Source organism: Camarhynchus parvulus, chromosome 1A, assembly GCF_901933205.1.
Source record: "Camarhynchus parvulus chromosome 1A, STF_HiC, whole genome shotgun sequence".
In the NCBI taxonomy this organism is placed as follows: Eukaryota; Metazoa; Chordata; class Aves; order Passeriformes; family Thraupidae; genus Camarhynchus; species Camarhynchus parvulus.
In genome coordinates this window covers 7,443,036-7,459,727 of record NC_044586.1, presented here as the reverse complement: position 1 = coordinate 7,459,727, position 16,692 = coordinate 7,443,036, and the positions used below count along the sequence as shown (strand labels likewise).

At 41.3% G+C, this 16,692-nt stretch overlaps 1 protein-coding gene across 13 annotated transcripts in view; it reads right to left on the bottom strand.

Moving 5' to 3' along the window:
• Window positions 1-16,692, bottom strand: part of PPARA (peroxisome proliferator activated receptor alpha) — a 275,101-nt gene that overhangs the window by 34,502 nt on the left and 223,907 nt on the right. For all 13 annotated transcript variants that reach the window (XM_030960338.1, XM_030960342.1, XM_030960340.1 and 10 more), the window contains 3 exons: window positions 5,288-5,663; window positions 1,826-1,982; window positions 1,065-1,227 (listed from right to left, as the gene is read on the bottom strand). The gene's annotated coding sequence lies outside the window, so the exon portion shown is untranslated. The remainder of the gene's footprint in view (window positions 1-1,064; window positions 1,228-1,825; window positions 1,983-5,287; window positions 5,664-16,692) is intronic.

Genomic DNA, 16,692 nt, shown 5'->3' with positions numbered 1-16,692 from the left:
GAGGTGCAGTGGTTGCACAGGCTGTACTGCTGCCAGAGCGCCCAAGGAGGTGCAGTGGTTGCACAGGCTGTACTGCTGCCAGAGCACCCAAGGAGGTGCAGTGGTTGCACAGGCTGCACGACTTCCAGAGCAGCTGAGGAGACGCAGTGCCAATCGTGCTTGTGTGCTTGTTTGGTGCAAAGTCCGGCGGCTCCTGAAGGGGAGCTCAAAGCTAAGCCGATTTGCGTTCGTTTGGTTTTAGCTGAGGCAATTAAAGGGAAAGTACAGGCTGCTGCCGTTTCCGGAGTTGGCAGCATGTGGCACACAGTAGGATATTTCCCGGGTGGTAGTGGTGCTGCGTGTCCACACTAGTGCATTTCCCAGAGCTCATCTAATCACAGATTTGCAGTTCTCCAGGGTCCTTAATGCAAGCATTTTCTTTCCCTTATACTGCTTGTACTCATCTCCCGCGGAGGAAGGGGAAGTATTTCTACTGTCAAGTAAAAACGTTGAGAGTTTTTGGGTGCTTTGGGTGTGTAAATGTGAGACTTAGTCAAAGCAATTAGCTGAGTAACCACTGAGCTTAGATTGTTTTCCTACCCTGTTTCCAGGTTGTGATTAACACCCACCGTGATACACACCCAGCCTTTTCCAGCACTCACAACTGATACACCGGGCCTCAGCCACAGCTGCCTTGGGATGAACAATCACACAGCTCATTTCGGGACTCTCTGCTCAATCATTGCACATCTAAAAGTCAGACTTCAAAACAAAAGCACAGATAATGGGGCTGCTGCTTTGTAGGTACCAGTTTTTCCTTCAAATTTTGTGCACGTTCTTGTTCAAGTACTTCCCACTGCTCTTCACACTGACCAGTTTTGCTGTGTGAATAGGAGCTGCTCGTAACTAAGTCCTGGACAGGTTTTTTTAAAGCAAGACTGTACTTCTAAAATTGTTTAAAGTGTTTGATAAAATAATTTATAAACACAATGGTAAAAAACATAGAAGAGAGAGGTCAGTTGAGACTTGAAAACACATTGTTATTAGATTAACATCCTCCTTATTGGCTAGAAATTGAGGCTTACCCCAGGCCAGCAAAAGAAAGGTCATAGATTTCTGATCCTGTGGCCTCAGAAATATCCCAAGATCCAGTACCACCTTATTTGTCTTCATGCCATGCTGCATCACTCCTCAATGTTCCCAATTCCAGCTTTTTGCAGGGCTATGCTGGGAACCAGATCAGGGAACCTATTCCATTGGAAAAAAAATAGAAAATAGCAGCAGAAAATAAGAATAATTTCATTATCAAATTCATGGCATGTGCCTCACATCTAGGAGGAGCATTGGCTGAATTCCTGCCCTCTGCACTACCCTGGAAATCAGCCTGGCATCAAACCCTGGTCCAGCCTCACAAAGACATGGAAAAGGTGACTGTGGCAGGGAACCTGAGAGATAAGGAAATAGAGGGAAGAGCTTCTTTCAGTGACTACAGGGAACCCTGGGAAAGGAGGTGATTTTCAGCTGGATCATGAGGAGCCAAGCCAGAGGATATCTGTTGGAGTGTGGGCAAGTCTGGCTTGTTTGGACATAAGGAATGTAAACAGCAGCAGGAGCCTTCGTGGGGAAGGACGTCATTGCAGCAACATGAAAGCATCAACTGCTAACACTGTATTTATCCAAACCGTAAAGAACAATTTTAAATAAGAAGAGGTTTCAAAGCTGTGTTTAGCTGGAAGATCTGTGTGGGAGAGGGGTGGATACCTTTGGACTTTGTTAATAATTAAGTGGAGGAGTGTGTTAAAGCCTATGGAATGGACAGCATGGCAGTAAAAATACCATGACTCACTGAAGCTGGAGGTTAGCAAACAGTCCCAAGTAAACAAAATTGCACATGACAGATCCTTGTGTAGCAAGACTCATCTCTCTTTAGTGAAACCAAGATTGAAATGCTCCATTTGCTTCTGAAAACCTCATGACCTTGTGAAAATAATTTGATGCTGAACCTGCAAGAAATAGAAATTGTGTTCAGAACTAGATGAAAATCCAGCATGTTTTCAAAGATACATATTTGCAATATTCAGCATATTTTCCAAACAGTTTTTTCTCATAATAATACCGAAACTAATGATTTCCCAGTTAAAGAAACCAAAAATGTGAAGAAAATGTCTTTTCTCTTATAGTTTCATTCACTTGAAATGCAGCAAGAGCCATATATGGTTTAAAAGAGGCAAGAACAAGAACTTGTCTAAGGAGCAGCCTGTGAAGTCTGCTTTTCTGTGTACTAATGTTATCAGATATTTAGTTTTTAACTGAATTATTTTACAGGTCTTCCCCCATTAAAAAAAATAAAAATTGATACTATCTTTTGCATATCTTAATATAATTATCTCCCTTTCTCCCTTTTTACCTCCTGTTTATGTCTTGAGGTACATTTTGCTCTAGAAACTGGCAGACAAAATCCATAAGGTTTGAATGTAGAGCAGCAAATATACCAGAGCTGGTCTCCTGCCAGCTGCCTGCCTCTCAGGGTGCACACACACACTGGTTATCTGGCTTCACCCTTTCTACAGCCATAGCTGGAGACCCCAGAAATTCCCAAGCCACTGGAAAATGCTGACAACAGGACAGGCAGATCACTGATGCCATTCTGGGAGCCTCCAAGAACAAGAACCATCATACAAGAGTGGGTAATTAGAGCTGTATCATAGAGTTTTGCACCCATTTTGAGTTGCTATCTGACAGCAGTTGCTCTGATTACCTAATTCATCTGTGTGCAACTCTACAAATATTTGTTAGAGAACACAAAATATTTGCTGTTTATCCTGGGTTTCAGCATTACAAATGTTTGTTTAATGTCCAGGCTGGGATTTTCAAATATTTCTGATATCTCAGTATTCCTCCAATTTATTTCTATTTAATCTGGAAAGAAAAAAAGATCTTGTCAATATACCTGCCCTGTACATCTCATTCACGTTTGCATGCTGGGAGTTTGCCTCTTGGAGTGCCCTGTCACTGTGCCACACGTCACCAGGTTTGTCAGGGCGCGTGGCCACGCGCAGAAAGCCTCAGAGGCCCCGCAGAGCGTGAGGGACGCGTGGCACCGCGAGCGGGGAAGGCAGGGCACTGTTCTGTTAGCTCAGGGTGAGCGAGGTTACACCAGCCAGGCTATGAGTGTGCTGACATCACCTGATTGCTTGGCCCTGCAATTACAGGAGCTGTGCCTCCACTCAGATTTTACAGTTAGATTAGCTATTACCTGTGACTGTGCTCCAGCACGAGCTGTAAAAGTAAGTAAAAACAAACACAAGCCTCCTTTATTTTTTTTTTGACCCAGTAAAACTCTAATTACAACACAAAGTGAAGAAGTGAATTTTTTTTCTTATCAAGGGCAATGCCATAGGCTAGTGTTCAGAGCTGAAACTGAGTCAGGAAGAAATCATCAAAGCCAGGTGTCACACAACTGCACTTCACAGTGTTCTAGCAGCAGAGGAGCCTTCTGGGGTAGTATCAATGTAGCACTGCTGAAAATGGAAAACCACATTCCCTTCTCCTACTCCTTCTTTCAGGGATAGACTCCACCATTTACCCTCTTTGGGCTTTAGTATTTGTGGCATTTTTCAACCCCCCCAAAAGACTGGCTAGTTGTCTGTAGGTCAGGGACTTGCATTGCCTCAGCTGGGAGCCACGGAAGACCAGAGCAGGCACAAGGGTGACAAGAGGACACTGGGAGAGGGTAGAAGGGAGATCTTCCCCCTTGCAGCTGTAAGGTGTTGCATCAGTTCACTTGTTTGTTAAACCATACCTTGGAAGAAGGTGGTAAAGGCCATATCCTCTTTCTCCAGATATTAAAAAACAGATCAAAGAGTGGTTGAAATCCCTGATGGGTTGTTTGGTTTCCCATTGCACCAGTATTCATTTTATTCCTCTTATCTTCCCCCGTCTTCAAACCCCTTGATTGGATCAATGTCCCTCTTCACAAGTACACACTGTCCTTGCCTGCTCTCTTTGTATCAGTCCTTCAAGCCCTATTTCTTTTACAAACTTTGTTTTTCCAATTGGCCAACTCTTCATTGACTACTTCTAATGCAATTATACTAAATTCCTGTTTACCTGACTATTCAGTTCTTTGGGGCTAAATCTTACAATTTCTCTCAATTTTGTAAAGTGCTATTTGCCTGCACATAGCTAAAGATCCTAAGACATTTTAGCAACTTTGATTTGCTCTTAGAGGAAAGACTCAAGTCAGTCATTACCCCACTATCAGTCCCATGAACTGTATGCAGAAAAATATGATTTATTACCCAAATAAAGGTAAACTAGACATTCAAAAATCGGAGTGGGATGCTGGTATCAAAATGTACTTAATCCAGACCCAGTGAATCTCTAATTAAAAATAAAATACAATTGATGATTTTTTCTCCTAAACTCTGTAAATACTTGGAGAGTCCAACTGGAACAACCAACCATTTTTTGTTGTTTTTTCTGTCTCTAGCTCTTATGTTGATTTTTCACTCCAGAAATAAAAACTTTACAGCTGGCATGTATATTACACTAATGATGCTTTGATTCAGAAATACAACTAACAGATGTTAAATTAATCTAGTCAGATTTGAGTTACCTTTGAGACCTGGCTACAGTGTTTGCTTCTGGAAGGTATGCACATTTTATTTGTACCCATGGCTCATGAAAGTCAGGCTGTCTTTGGATAAATGATGATTTCATGTTTTTCTCAGTTATCCACTCATGTCCATAAATTTGAAAGATGTGTATTGTGCTATCGGAGAATGTACTTTGAAGCCAGTTTTAGATTTGGTTGCTAATCTGGCAGCCCTGCTTTTCTCTTCTGTAAACAGTGATAAATAGTTTCCAGTGGGCCTGAATCCAGCAAGGCTCTTCACTAAATAGCCTCTAGGTAGTGTTACTTCGGAGTGAAGGGACAAACCCTACCTTAAAAGAAAAGCTTGATAATACAACTGTATGAAAATACCTAATGCTTCCTGCAATATGTGCAGTTTTCTGAATTTGCAGAGCTGATCTGCCTTCATCTGCTCCAGCAGAACAGCAGGTTGTACCCAGTGCAGTCTGTACCTGACACAAGGTTTCTGATAAGCTCCTGGATATCAAAAAGATTATTGAACGAATATGTTTGATACAGTAGGCTACTGTTTGATATTGTTTTTCCATTCCTTATCACAAGCCATGATAGCACTAGTAGAAATTAGGTTATTCAATTCTAAGGCTTTGCTGCTGCAAGAGAATAAAATTGTACTTTTAAAAAATATTCACGTGCCTCAGGAAAAAAGCCCACCTTTATTCCCTGGATTAATCACTTGGAGCAATGTGCTAAGTATACTGAGCCGTTCTTTTTGTGGAACATGAGGATCAAGCCTTTGTTCTTGGCAGCCACATCCTTCATGCCGTGCATACTGGAACCCACCGCTGTTATTTTTCGTTCCTCACAGAGAGCAGAGAGCTCTGCAGCAAAAAAAGGGGCAGTTCCTCCCAGAGGGGTTTGTGCTACAGCAGCAGCAAACTGCCAGGGAGAGCCTGAGGACACACAGGTCACAACAAAGGTCACAATGAAAGCCTGATGTGGCAGCTCTGCTCTGTAAATGCCACGCTGGACTTGGCACCTTCATCAATTTTCATGGGTGGTCTTCAGATTGAGGCTCAGGAGTGGGAAGCTGGTATTAAAAAAAGGCAAATAGTGGACTGGTGAGACATACAGGATGCAGAGACATTGAGGAGGAAAGAAACAGAGGCCTTTAAATTGTACTTTATGGACAGTGAAGAACTCTGAGAGGAGCTGGAGGCAGGATGGCTACTGATGTTTCCACCCTTTTGTCTCTATCAGTACCCTACACCCTGTCTACCCCATACCTTGTAAGCACATTTTCACCTGGGGGTGCTGTGAGAGAATAATGTGGTTATTTTTGCCTTGCCAGATTCACTGGTGTAGAAGAGAGACACAGCCAGAAAGTTATTTTATAAAACCCTATCAAAGAGCAAAATTGCATTCTTGCTTTCTTCTTGTATCACTACAAAAAGTATAAGTGGTCAACACAGCATGACTGCAGTTGATAGGAGGTCAGTTCTCCTGCACTCCACATATACCAGTCATGTTATCCCTTTGTCAGGAATAGATGGATGCACATATTCCTTGTACATATTCACCTTTGACTGATGTCTCCAAAGAGCTGGGCCAGAACTTACAGAGAGATAGAGGCAGCAGCAGAGAACACCCTGCTGTATGTTAACTCTTCCAGCATTAAATGGATTTTAAAAGCCTGCTTTTCAGAAAAGAAAGGACTCATAACCACCTGCAGTGGCTTAGCTTTACGAAGCGCAGTCACTCAGTGTTAACAAAGTTATTCTTTCTATTTGTCAGCAGGCACAGAAACCTTGCAGGGCTGCACCCAGAACTGTGCAGGTCCTGTAGAATCATCAGATTTGGTAAGATTTCATTCCTGTAGAAAACAGCTGCAACTGTCAGTGCAGATCTTTTGCCCTCAAATTAGTGAAAGTTTGATGTAACAGGTGATCTTTTAGATTGACCTTTTAACACTCAAGGTATATACATGACTTCTCTGCAAAATGAGGACGAATGCTACTTATTGAATTTATTTTCACATTTGCTTGATAGAACCATTCCTCTCTCATTTAAAAACATTTCTCCTTGCAGTTGTCTTATGGCATTACAAGAACACAAATAGGTCATTTCCTGTAAACTATTTTTTAAAAAATCTTTATAAAACTTTGTATCTACAAATAACATAGAATATCCCCCTGGAAATTACTTAAGCCTAAAAATTAAATATTTGCTGTTTAAATTTCTCTCTGGTTGAAAAGAAAAGCTGTAGTCTCTCTTCTGAGCAGCCAAAGCACAAGGCACAGCAGGATCTGAGCAATGTAGTCATCAAAGCCACGAAACAAACCCTAAATGCAGCTTTAGCAAACCATACAGTAGCAGTTTCAAGTTCTCTGGGAGTAGTTTCATATTACCAGCAGCTGGTTTAAAATAGAAACACGGCCATTGTGCCATCCTCTAAAATAATGTTTTTATCACAACAAAAATATTTGCATGCAGTAAATGGACATTGAGTAACTGTGGACTTCTGTACCTGTGATTGCGCTGTGTAAAAACAAGGTGGAGAGAATAGAAAACACCCGAGACAAAACTACTTGTTCCCTTTCCATATTGTTGCTTAGAACAGCAGCCACTCACCCTTTGAACAAAGATAAAAAGACTTACTTCTACCAAAAAACCCCAAAGCCTACCTTCCCAAACCTAAATAAACATAGTTCTTCCTTATTCCTAATGTGTATGACTGGTACTTCAAGCTTTTTGCTCTTAGATTATTTTGTTTTTCCAGTTGTCGATAAAGTTAAATCTCTCAAAAACTTTGGAACTGATGTGCTTTGAGTTTTTCAATGATGAAATTTTATACCACCTCTCATCCTCTCACAGTTCTAAGACATTGCACTGAAGGTCCCCTGCAATTTTGCATGGAGGGACAGATAAATAGCAAATTCATATTAGTTATTTCAAACACACCTGGAAAATATTCTGAAAAGATAGTGATGCCAATGAATAAAAGACTGTGCTCTGAGATATATTTAATGATTATTGTTACCATCAGAGAAATCTCTGTAAGAGAATTTGCTGCACTCTGAAGGAGGCAGTGAAGGAAAGAACAGGCTTTGAAGATCATCTCAGCGTGGTTCGCACAAGATGCTCTGTATGTCAGGTGAAATACATTTTAAAGTGAAGTTGGATACTCTCCAGGTTTTTCTGTGGAGATGTCTCAAGTGACAAGCTTATAAAACCAGAAGTTTCAAGTGCTGGAATGGCAGTGATGCTTGGGGCTGATCAGGGCTGCATCCACATAGCCTAGAGCTCTTTGCTACTGAATGGTTTCTGACAGAAGACTCAACCCAAATCTTTTACTGAACAAAGGAAGGATAGCAGATGACTTTTTACCTCTTCTACAGAAAGCAAAATCCCTGCTTTTGCTTGGATCTGTGGAACAGGGGCATGTCATGGGAACACCTTTGTGAAAGAGAAGGATAAGGGGGAAGTTTCCTTCCTCATGCTGGGCTGGGCTTGAGCCTTTCAGAAGCACCAAGAATGAGCTGGAATTTCTGAGCTGTGTTTTCAGGAGGCTGCAACTGCTGCTTGCTAAATACCCTTGCATATACCTTTGGCTTGTGGATCCATCCCCATAAATTCATTTAATGCATCTCCCTATGGAGATGTAGAGTTGGGAGACAATAGCTTAAGTGGGGTTCTCTGATGTCACCACCCTGTGGTGGCTTAGTTAATTTAAATAACATCTCATTTTAAGTTCTTGTTTTTTCTTAGGCTCTTGTTTCTTAGGCTCTTGCTCAGAAAATCATCATGATCCTCCATAAAATACACAAGTATTGATGAAATGAGCCTACATTTGGACCTGGAATGATTGCTCTACTTGTGTTAGTTTCTATGACTATTCACTACATTCACTGGGAAAGACCCAACCCAAGAAAATTTTACATTTGTATTTTTGCACAAGGCAGCAATGTTGACTGTGTAGTTACTAAACAGCTTGACAGCAAGTTGGAAAAATGAATAGAACTATTTCTAGCCATACACATCTTGCATGTGTGCCAGGAAACAAGCAAAACCTGATTTCCCAAGCATTTTTGTGATGGGAACTTCAGCTGGCCACATCCTATCCCCCAATTCCTTTAGCCCCATGTCCTTTGTTTTCAGCCCTAGACTGAAAACAGCACCCAGCCCTAGATATCCTCCAGCATCTTTCATTTTGGGGCAAAGTAGCTGATTTGTCCCCCAGCTCATGCTGCCGGTCCAGCTGGCACTCACTTTTGCAGAGACCAAAGTATTGGTCAGGCAAACACTAATTGCGTGAGAAGAATAAATCATTACAGGTAAAAATCACAGTAGAACCTGCCCTATACCATTCCAAACCTACGTGTACTGTACCTAATCATTATTTTCATCACCATTACTGATAGCTTCTCCATTGGTTTTGGTGCAGCACCTGAATCAATGAATGTTTTCTCTGCCTTTGTTGGGAAATCCCATCTTTGTACTGCAGATTTCTCACATGAAATCGTAACTAGATTTTAAATGTTGTGATTTGTGAAGAACACATAACCGGGCTGTAAATTCACAGTTCCTCCTTGCTCTGATTTCTGATCTGTCTTCAAGCAGGCTCGTTTCTGAGCAAGCAGCACGAGAGGTGATTGATGGCAGTGAGGAGAGCGATAAGCACCTGACCTCTAGTGGCAGCTCTCCGGGCTCGGTGGGAAGGGAGAGAGCTGGAAATGTCAGGAAAAAAGGGATTATGGAGTAAACTGGAACTATGAAGTAGAGCCTGAACTTCCATTAGTTGCTTTGTCAGTTTTTGTTTAATTAATTTATCTTTTCTACTGAAATCTCGGTTCAGAATCTAGGGCATTTCTCTTTCTGAAACTTTTCTTCACATTTATCATTATGTTTAAGAAGTGTGTGCACAGTCTTCCAAAAGAATCACAGCAATATCCTAACAGGTTTTATATCTTCATATAGAAAGTTTTTGGCAAGTTTGTCACTTTGGTTGTTTCCCCCCCATGCAGAGACAATTATTCAAGAAGCCCCTTTGAGTCCTCATTCCTGCTCCTCACTGACAGAACATTTCCTCAGTGAAAATACATACTTCACTATCAGCACCCTGGACATCAAAGCTTTTCTTCCCATTGGGCTAAAAATACAGCAGCTATTCCATAAACAAAGGTCATAACCTTGCAAATCAAGTGGTTAACCCAAATATTAAATCCCCTCATGGAGAAAAAACAGCCTTGTTTTTAACCCCTGTAGGATTAAATTTCAAAGTGCTGGCTTACACAAAATTTCTCCTAAGCAAAAAACCATTGTCTGGAAGCTGTGGTTAAACCTACTTTTCATTGCAGCTGTGTGAGGCCTTCAGACCACCAATACAGTCTGTTAATGTGACAGTGGCAAGGCTGCAGCAGGACTGGAGCAATGGCATCATTATTTTCCAGTTGGACTTAGAGTAACTCACTCTCATTTCCTGAAACCATGGTGAAAATTCATCTACATATGACTCAAAGAATTCTGTACATTAGAAACAAGTGCATATGGCCATATGAAGAGATGATTTCAGAAAAAAAAAGAAAAAATAAAAGCAAGCTGTGCAAATAATTTGGCCCATTTAAATGATCACATTAATTGGGGCATGGTGGGATAAATTTGGGGTTTCCTTATGGCCAACAAATGCTGACTTGAGAAGGGCATAGAAACAGTGCTGTGCTGTTTAATTTTAGTGTTTCTCATAAAAAAACATAAAATTATCATAGTTATTGCAAAAATCTTATTATGTTTGAGCCATTTATATGTTTTCTATTTAATAAAAAGAATTGCTGTATCTTTCATCTCTGAGAATGTGATTTTTCTGCCCTCTGTTGAGACTAGTTCAAAATCTCCTTTCTTATCTTCAAGGTGCTCTGGCACAAGCCCAAGATACCCAATGGCTTGTCCTGCACAAGATGTCAATGTGAATTAACAAAAAAAGATGTGAATTTAAAGTGAGTATAACTCAAGCATATATAATTTCTCTATGGACACTCATTTAGGAGTCAGCTGGCCATAATTACCTTAACTTAATTCACGCTCAAAATGAATTAAACTGAAGTGAACGAATGGTTTATCAACATGGGAGAGACACTGTACAATAAGCTCGGTGTAAATTCATAATTCATCAGCTGCTGTGCTCTGACTTCCCTTGTGGAAATGCAATGTGCCCTCAAGGTGCCTTTGTATGAGGTAACCTAATTTTTTTAGGGCGGAAAAAAAGACTATATATGGAAGTGTGGGCTGATTGATGGCAGGTGCAGAAGTGATTGGATTTCAATGGTACTATGCTAGAGAAAAGGTCAGCATACATCATCTGTGCAGTTGAAGTTTCTCTGCCATTTTGGCACCACAATGGCACCTCCTATGCTAAGGGGTCTGTTCTGAACTGCAGAAAGCCAAACAGCATTTTTGATGTTTCTGTAGCAGGGGAACAGCCAATTAGTACCAAGTACCTGGTGTACCATCTACTCATATTTTTATTCACTACTCAGCAAATCACCATGGAGGAGTGCAGAGAAGCCCTAGCCATTTCTGAATGAAAACAGCCAAAAGCAGCTACATACTAAAATTTGCACTGTTACCCAGCTTGGTTTAACTTTACTGAGTATCTTAGTATTAATTTCCCCCCCTAAATGACTTCCCACTTTTCTTTATTCATTAGATTTAACAGCATTTTCTGTTAGCATAAGCAAAGCAGTGAGAAATATGGAGAAATATCCCTACTTGCAGTACTCCTTTAAATGTAACCAGCATGGTCAGGCAGTCTGTGACATTATTATCCAGTTAGGAAAACATCCCTGGCCCCATTCATTCAGCCATTCCTGCTCATTTTTCCAGGCACAGAACGTTTGTGCCGTAGCAGGCCTTGTCAGATTTGGAGCCCTTCCAGTACCTGATGAGCATATTAACAGTGCTCCCATTCATGGCCCAGAGCCTGCCAGTTCCATCTAATTTTAGGGAAGTTGCTATTTATAGTTGGATGGCTGTGCTGGCTCTGGTGAGAGCCTTGCCACTGCTGGGCGCGGGGGGGAATTTTATTTTTTTGTGCTGTTTTAGTTGGCACACACAGAGCTCATGGTTGTAATTTACCCCAGTCCAAAATACTCTGCCATCCTCCCCAGGGAGCAGCAATGCCCTGCCTGAGGATTTACACCAGGAACACTGTGGCACTGTTGGCTGTCTGGTTCTCATCCAGTTCTCTGTGCTGTGTCCAGGCACAGGTGACCCAGAAGTCAGACGACAGCACAGAATCACAACTTTTGCTAAATTACTACATGCAGAAAGGTCCAAAGGATGGGGGAGAGGGGGAGAATGTGGGCCCAAATTTCTCTGTGCTGTAACTCCTGTAGTACAGGTGAATTCCTTTTGCCTTGTTCCAAAAAGTACATTAATAGCAGTAGTAACAATACCTGCCTCTGCAGCACAGGTTTTTGTCAGAATTTATTCAATAACTTCGCAGGTAGTGTTAAATGCCAAGGAAAGTTACAGGGAAGAGATCCTCCAATGTAGACTTGCTGGTCAAATTTACTAAAATAGACTGTTACAACTTTGGCATTTCATTAACATACCAAGAACTAACACTACACTGTGTATATATGTACAGGTGTGTGTGTATATGGAAAACTGAGAGAGCTGAGAGGAAATCAGCATTACAGTTCATTTTCTCTTGCAGAAAAACAGCCACATAAAATGTGAGAACTCCAAAACTATTTCATTTAGAAATACAGTGTTCAAATCACATATAGTCTGGTGCCATAAAGTTGTATAATGACCCTTGGGAAAACACAAGTTGACCTCTTCCTGTTCAAAAGATACTTCATTATGTGTTTTAGTAATTGCTAATTTGTTCCCAGTTTTATTGGTGTGACAGGATGGTGGTTGAAAAACTAAATTCACTTTTTGTAAATTGAAATTGGGGTTCAGTTCATGTTACGTTTTCAAAACAAATCCTGTCTTTGGTAGAGGAAGATTTGAGTCACAGAGCTTCAGTCAGAGTGTAGTGTTTTGGCTTTAAAACACCCAAAGGTGACAGCGTCTACTCTTGTTTGTCTCTGATGTGGGTAATATCCATTTCCTAGATTTGTAGGAGGTGCTTGCAGGGGCTGTTTACTTTCTTTCTGATGTTGTAACTTGCTGACATAGAATACATGTTCTGCTCATCCCTCATTCTTGCTGCTATAGACAGGAAGACTTAGAAGCTGAACAGATATGGCTGTGAGAGTAAAAAAATAATCCTTGTACTCATCAATCTTAATTGCATTCTGGTTTCTAGTTAATTTGTGTATCATAACAAGAAAGGAACAATGAACCAGCAGAGATTCTGGTTCAGCTGAAATTCATATTCAGCCTGGCTGAGATTGTGCTGAGGCAGAGCTGAACTGGAACTGAATCAGAAAAGCAGCTGAAGAAAGAAATAATGGCATAATTCTGTGGCTAATGTGGTTCACAGGACAAAAAGTATTATTTTCTCTATTAATTTGCAGCTGACTGCAGCATGTGATAAAGCCCATGCCCCATAGTCCAGAGGCCATTGGCTGGCAGAGGACTGTCATTTCCCTGGCATTGAGAGCCAGAAATGTGTTTTAGCTGCACAGTAATGTCAGTAAGTGGTCTTCTCCCACCCTCCTGTCCAGCTGAAAACAGATGTTCCAGGAAAATGAGGGGTTCAGATGTTCCTGCAGATCCAAACTGCAGTTCTGCCCAATAAGAATCACAGGTAAAGCTGTAACTCAGCTCTGAAAGGGCCCTGGATGAACAATATTTGTACTGGTTTGAGCACAAGTTTAAGTTGATGAGGATGAGCCTTGTGTGTTACTGGCAAGGTAACACTGACCAATCCTTGCAGCTGCAGGAGTATTTGGGGTTTTTTAGGGGTGTACAAAGAGATGGTGTGAAGTCTAGAGGGGTCTGAGCTTCCTGTCACCAGCAGCCCCAAAGCCTGCAGGGTGGGTAGAGCACACACACACCCCACTGAAAGACACAGCAACGATGACATCTCACCTGCATCTCAGAACACTATGTGGGACCAGGGGAGGCAGCCCTGGAGCCAGGTGCCCACACCACAGGTTTTTCCTTGTGCACTCAGGCCAAAGGGGCATCTCCTCACAGCCAAATTTCCAAATGCTTTGATTCAGCCACTTCTGAGAACCTCCTCCCTGCACAGCTTTTCACAAAAAACCCCACCACAATTTGAGAGACTCCTTCCTGCACAGGCTGTCAAATCTCCCTCCTTGCACTAAATCAGCCTTTCTGGGTTTCCTGTCTCATGTGGTTTTATGCTGTCAGTAAAGCAAATTAATTACACTGTCCTATTGTTTGCATTTTACATATCTTTGCAACCTTCCCAGAAAAAGCTGACATGTTACTGCACTTCAACAAATTGTACTTTCTTCCACGTGTTCTGACCCACGGAGACATTGTGCTGTTTTTCATTGTTATATTCAGGCCCAACATAGTTTCTCTCCATAAATGCCTCCAGAGAAACCTCAAACATCATCACCTGTTGCTCTGCACTGTATAAGGGAGAGTAGAAAACCCTGTAGGTGGTGACCAACCCCAGAAACTTCTGCCACCATCTGGTGGGCTGGGGCTGGGTTTATAAGCACAGAAACTCAATGTCTCCATCCTTCTTCCTGGGTTTTATCTGGCACTGGTACTCCTTCTCATCCCAGCCATTTTAGAGCATTGATGGATTAAATTACACTGACTTTGTGGAATGATTTTAACTTAATCAGCCAGTATAAAATCAGTGGCTTTTCATATACCTGTGGTACTTGAAGAGTTAGTGAATTTTCCTTTATGGAGAACATCTGGCTGGTAGCAAGGCAGGGATTGTAACTTCAGGAAAAGCTTTTGCTTATATGCTGAAATAAGACATTTTCCTCTGCAGCTAATATTTGCCTTTTTTAGCTATTTTGAGGTAAAGCAATTGCTTCCATCTTTCCTATCCCCACTCCAGCTCTTTATGTTTGAGTTGTATTGTAGTTTATTGTTCCCAAAGCAAGAGCAGCAAGATTCTTCAGTCTCAACTGATGCTGTGCTTCTAGAAAATTTAGACTTTTATAGTAAAGGCCTTCCACTCTTTCTTATGGCAGTAATTTTGGGGTCTATAAACATTGACATCTGTATCCAAAGTAACAGAAAATTTGCAATACTGGATGGATCCTGTCAAGGAATCTTGACAGCTTTTAATTTCCTTTTGCAAGTTCCTTGTTGCTGCAGTTTCTCTCTGTTGGTATGAGCCAAAGCAGTTGAGTTTTTCTGTACTTCCTTGCTGCTTAGGACATTTCTGATCAGTGGCAGCCAGCTGGCCAGTGCCTTTACCTATCCATGTCATTACATCTGGGCTTCCTAATTTACCTAGACACTGTAGCTGCCCCAGAGATTTTACCTCCTCGAGTCTCTATAACCTGTAATTACTTCTTGGGAAGCCAAATGATGTTAATTTTTATAATTTTAGACAGCATCCAGCTCTTAATTAAGACTATTTTGGTCTTCTTGATTTTTGTGTGACTGTCAGAGTTCAGTTTCTTTAGCTGCAGCAGTTAATCAGCTTTTAAAATCTTGCCTATTATTTCCACTGGGGAGACTGACAAGGATACCACCTGTACTTTCCTTTTTCAGACAAGGGCAACATCAGTTCTGTAACATTTTTCCCCAACCAGACCCGTTATACATTTTTACCATGAGCATCTCACTGTGCCTTTTAAGATTCCACGCTGTGTAAATATTTTTGAATGAACCTTTAAAGGGTCAAAATTAAACCGGAAAGGACAAAACTAAACCAAGCAGCTAAAACTGCTCATATCAAAGCCAATACAAACGAGCCTCCACTGGGGACTGAAGGAAGTAGTTTTGTAACCCAGATTTGGGGGGAAAGGAACAAAAAGTTGAAACAGAACTATTCAGAAGTGCTGAAAGGAAAAGTAACTTCTATCAAAGAGCATCTTTATATTTCAGTAATACTTGTTGCAAAAGAATTGAAACTTTGTGTAAAGGCACTATTGTACACAGAAAACTTGTTAAATAAGTAGGAAGGGAGGAAGGAAGATGTTAAGGCAGAATCATATTGCGGGTTTGTAAGTCACAGCTAATGTTTCAATGTTGTTCTTTATAATTTTTACTGCTTCTTTAGGGACTTTCTTAAACAGAATTTTCTCATATTCTAGATGCCCCAGTTTCTACCTTTTGCCAGGGAGCTTCATGTGCATCTCTCAGATCCTCAGACAAGCCTGACAGCTGAAGCTGTACCCCAGATTCCCAAAGTCTGGATGCTGAAGTGTTTGTTTTGTAGTTGGGACGCATCTGTAGATGTAACACTTCCACATCCATCCATCCATCCATCCCTGCTGTGGTTCCTGATCATTCTCCGCTTCTCTTCAGATCAAGATCATGTTTATTTCAGCTTGATGAGTTATATTAATCTAGTATTTAATTTTTCATTCTTGCCATCTTTAACAGACACACTGACAGTCCTGGCAGTGCTGAAACACGATCTTCTGAGCAGCTTCCCCTTGTTTCTCCCAAGCCCTCCCTGCTAGTTCCCCTGTACCTCCAGCTCCTGGGGATGTTGACACCTGCAATTTCAGTAACTTTCTGAAATCTCTTTTCCCCTAACTGGTTTCCACAACTGCCTCTTTCACATGAGGGGCTGAAAAGCTTTGACAGCGGCTGAATGTTGAATCGCAGGAGATTCTTCTGCTTGGTTTGCAGAATCTCACACTCTCAAGAGTTCAGATACTGCCTGAGACAAACTCTCACTTTGGAGACCAATTCAAGTGGAGTAATTTTAAGCCACTGTATACTCTGTTAACTAGAAGATGTCCCCCTGAGCAGGAGGAATTTGTATTTTGAAAAAATCAAATCAGATTGATCAGGCTCAGCTTCAGACTCTCTCTAGCATGAGATTTTTATCTCCTGACTGACTAACCAACTTCTTCCACTAGAGGTTCACTTTGCTCCCAGCTCAACTAACTATTTTTCCATCATGATCATGTTGCACATATGCAATCTCAGTTGAATTTCCATCACCTGTTGAATCATTCCCTGTGTCCTTCCTTCCTTCTGCTTCTAATTTT